Genomic DNA, 4,609 nt, shown 5'->3' with positions numbered 1-4,609 from the left:
GTACTGCCCATAAGAAGGGCAGTACATGTTTGATTAAGATGAGAACAATTTCATCTGTTGAAAGCTTAGAAGAAGCTTCTAGAAAAAGGGCTAAAATGCAATAAGATGAAAGAATTAGGTCATTTTGGGTTAAAAGAGGTGATTTTCAGAAGCTAAAAGGTAGGAAATAAAAAGAATTATCTAGAAACAGGGACAACTGTCAATTTTCAGTTGAAAAAAATGCTTTTTTTCCTAAAATTTAGAGACTGACATTCCAGAATTATTCTCTAATTTTTGTGTGCACATAACATATTCTCACACTCTATATAAGAGGGCCATATATTACTCACTCACACACACGAAAACACACTCTGAAATTCATACTCTTTTCTTCGTTTTTGAGACTAATTTTCACACTGTCGAGAGAAATTTTAAGAGAATTCACTATCTTCTCCTCATTTTTTTTAATTCAAACAAAAATCTGGATTTCAACCTCTAGTCTTCAGATTTAGAAAAAGTTTAAAACTCCCAAAAAGGCAAGGAAAAAGGTCATAAAAAGGGATGAAGAAGGAAGTCTAGAGTTGGTTTTCTGATTTCTATTCAATCACTATATTTTCTGGTTTTCTCTGAGTCGATTGAGCTGATAGAGGTGTTGAAGTTATTGAATCCACTGTTGCTGGACTTGCTGGATTTCCTATTTCATTTTCAAACCATCCTTTGACCATTCTCTATTATTCTTTGGTTACTTAGGTATGTTCACATATCTGTTGCCCCTGTTTGAAGTCTATATGAGAAAATTCGATCTATTTGTCATAATTATGGCCAAATGCATAGACTTAGCATGTGAAGTTATTAAGCATTTTATATTATTTCCATGTTAAGATTATGATACTGCTTTCTCTAATTATGTTCAATAGTTTGGATTCAACATGTCTAAAGTCTAAATCTATTTGAAGTTCTTTCCTTCTTTAATCTCTGAAATTACTGGAAAAATCAAGTATTTGGTTAAATCTTTAATGAGAAACAGGTAAAGTCATAGGAAATTTGGATAGCTGAAGGTCATTCGTTGAAGGTCATATGGAACTGAAAGCATGTAAATTTGTTATATGCTCTAGATCTTGGTAATTGTGAATGTAATAATGGATGATACTGTAGTTTGTTAGAAGAAATTACATGTGTGGCTATGTTCTTCTTTGGTTCTGTTTCTTCAATATGTTGAATATGTTGTAGTATAAACATGTGTATTTATTGATTTGTGCCTTTCAAAATCACGTTAAGAAAACTACACATCGATGGACCGTGTATGAAATGAGAGTCAGTTTGGACTCGACAAATGTATGGATTAATGGTTTAAGTCCCCACAAAAGATTTGTTGGCCTACTTAAAGGGCTAGCCATTTTCAAGAGTCACTTTCGGACTCCAGTGAACCCATTTCTATTCTTGTTTGCATGACCTGATTGGAGGTTTAATATGAAGGCCCAGCGTAGTGAGGCTTGCCATAATTTTTCTCGCAATAATCCATGTTTGATATAAGTAATCAAGAAAAGAACACCCACTTAGTTTATTATTAGTGGTTTGCTAATTGAAGGAAGAACAAAAGATATTAATTTGAACTTGTTAAATAATTGAAGTTGTCTAGTTAAGCACTATCATACGCTTTTCCATAAACTTTGGACCTTCATGATCGATCTCAAACTTAGGAATAATAATTATTCATGAACATCGTAGCTTGCTTTAGGCGCGACTAATAAATTATCGTGACTATGGGTACAATTCCTGTAGCATAGTCATGATGCATAATCCCAATTCGAGTGTGTATTTTACGTGACTCAACCATAACTTTAAATAATAATAAATTATAAATCGCGGGTGCGTTTCACGTGACACGATTCGCAATGTGTACAAAAATAAATGAGTGCGCGACATCGCAACTTGTTCAAATAAATTCCATAAATACTCAAAACAGTTAAATAAAAGCGGTTAGAAAGTAAAAAATGCACAATAGGCTCTAAACATGTAATAATTCACTTAATTAGGCCAATTAATACTAGTTGAGAGACCGTGCTAAACTCACGAAACTCGGGAATGCCTCACACCTTCTCCCGGGTTAACAGAATTCCTTACTCGGTCTTTTGTGTTCGCAGACATAAATAAGAGTCAAATTTCCTCGATTTGGGATTTAAAATAAACTGCTATCTTGGGACACCATAAATTATTCCAAGTGGAGACTCTAAATTAAATAAATAATTTCATTTTGAATAATGTCACTTTAATTGGAAAAAACTCCACATTCCCTCGGAAAAAAGAGGTGTGACAGTAGGTAATTATGAAATAACATTTAATATTTTATCCTAATCAATTATGCAAAAATATAATAAAAGTTCTGAAGTTATTATATTATGCATAATCAATTACAATATCAATATCTTTTTCCTTATGATATCCTTAACTTTAAATTTTATTCAACCAAAGATGTTGTGGCAATTTTATTAGAAAAAATACTTAGATCACTTAAACATTAGTCCTTAATATCCTTATGTGATTCAAACATAATAAATAATTTTAATTAATCAAGATTGTTGTGTCTAAATTTTTAGTTAATCACTAGACATTGAATTTAAATCACAAAAGGAATATGTATTCTTACAGTAGACAGAGAAGGAAATTTTTGGCTCACAAGGCTAAAACTTTAGTGCTGCGAAGCAGCATCCTGAAATTTCAGGCCTCTTAGCTAACGTTTGGTCATAGATTCCCAAAATTATTTTGCAAAATCTGATTTGAATGAAGTTTGGTTTGAAGATGAAAATGTGTTTGGACATAAATTTTCAAAACATATTTCACTTTTTTTTTGTGAAAAAACATGAAACATGACTTATACCCGCAAGTTCTAAAAACTATCATAAATACCCAATGGTGAAAAACTATCATAAATACCCAATGGTGCCTTTATCAATAACATTTATTATATTATCGCAAATCATAGTCCTGAACATAAATAAATTTGGTACAAAATTATCATTTTTATAATGAACTACATAATACACTATCAGATGACCGAGAAGACGAAGTAGCATTGTTATAAAATAATAAAAGATGGACTCTTTTATAAAATACAAAAGTTTGGGGCAATTTTAAAAAATATAATAGTGATATTTTGAGCTGGTTTTGGGATTTAGGTTTTGGGTTTTGGAAATTTGCCAAAATATAGATAAAATCTATGGCCAAACATGTATTTGCCAAAAAAAAAAAAACCAAATATATTTTGGCAAAATCTATGGTAAACGGGTCGTTAATCTTTTTCTATTAAGTGATAAATATAAAAATAATACTATAAATAAATATTAAATTTCAACACTTAAAACTTAAAAGGTCTTTGTAACGAGGCCTTATTATATATACAGATAAGTAAGAAGACTTACTGCAAAGATGTACTGACAAGCAATAACGTGTTTGGCCAATTTTTCTTACGGTTTCTAACATTATTTTGCACGCAGGTCTATGTTCAATAGTAGCCTTAAGAATGACATGTCTAACCTTCAAGGATGAATGTTCCTAATTAAGTGGGAGAAAATATAGATCCCATACTTTTAAACGTCAATTACGATCTAATGACATGATTAAAGTGTCACAAATATGTTAACTGGATCCCATGATGTAGGTGATATGATGGAGGCGTGATAATGGGCGTTTGGTATGATTTGGAAGAGTGTTGGAATGACAAAATAGCAACAAAAACATCACAATTTGAAGTCCGAGCAAAAAAGCTGCCTCCCCACGGTTAGCTCGCATGGCTTGGCAATACCACGGAGCACTACCAGGCTGCCTAGGGAGACAGTACATAGATTAAGGCAAATAGCGAGCTCACCGTGAGGAAGCTCCTTGCCAGAACATTAGAGCGCAATAAATGTTTCACGTGATTAAAAGAAGTGGTTCTTTCTAAATGCATAAATGACTATCTCAAATTATGCATACTATGTTTTTCAACATAAACTTTCATCAAATTCTTTGATACTTAATAACTATGTCTAAGCTCTTATATGCTATGCAAAGTTGCAGACAATGGCAGAGCCACATTCAACAACAACGGAAAATTACATTGTATTGCTAGATAATTTTTTCTATTTTATGTATATTTACTATATGTTGACTCCCCTAAATTTTTTGATATATATATATTTATATTTATATTTATATTAGACACCCCTTGATGTAAATTCTGGCTCCGCCACTTGTTGCAGGGGTAGTTTCCCTGGCTTCTCTTTGCTTCTTACAGTACTCAACGCTTGAAATGATCCATGATAGCCTGACGACACTCCTCATGCATAGTGAAAGCTATCTTCTTCTGCTTGAGAGACTTCTCTTGCTTCCAATCCCAAGTACTGGAAACATTCTTCAGCTCTAGAAGAAACAGTCTCATAAACACCTCATTTGCTTGTTCTTTATATCTTTGATTCGCTTGTGCAACTTCAGGTTTTTCAGCCTAATGCTTCTTCTGATATTCCCTGGCCATATATGCCATTCTAGTCACCATAAGACCTCCCTGTAGGTAAGATAGAGTTAGTACAAAAGTAAGATGACCAAGACCTGTCAAGAAGGAGGAAATAAGGTAGACAAAGGCAAGCAGATGTGC

General features: G+C 32.8%; 1 long non-coding RNA gene across 1 annotated transcript; it reads left to right on the top strand.

The window, feature by feature from the left end:
• The first annotated feature begins 218 nt into the window (after positions 1–218).
• LOC107783225 (uncharacterized) lies at positions 219–4,063 on the top strand. Its single transcript, XR_001647422.2, has 2 exons — positions 219–729; positions 3,638–4,063. It is a non-coding gene; the product is annotated as an uncharacterized LOC107783225 (long non-coding RNA).
• Positions 4,064–4,609: the final 546 nt, after the last annotated feature.

This window comes from Nicotiana tabacum, chromosome 10, assembly GCF_000715075.1.
Source record: "Nicotiana tabacum cultivar K326 chromosome 10, ASM71507v2, whole genome shotgun sequence".
Taxonomy (NCBI): Eukaryota; Viridiplantae; Streptophyta; class Magnoliopsida; order Solanales; family Solanaceae; genus Nicotiana; species Nicotiana tabacum.
Note: the sequence above shows the minus strand (reverse complement) of the source record. Positions and strands in the feature narration are given on the sequence as shown.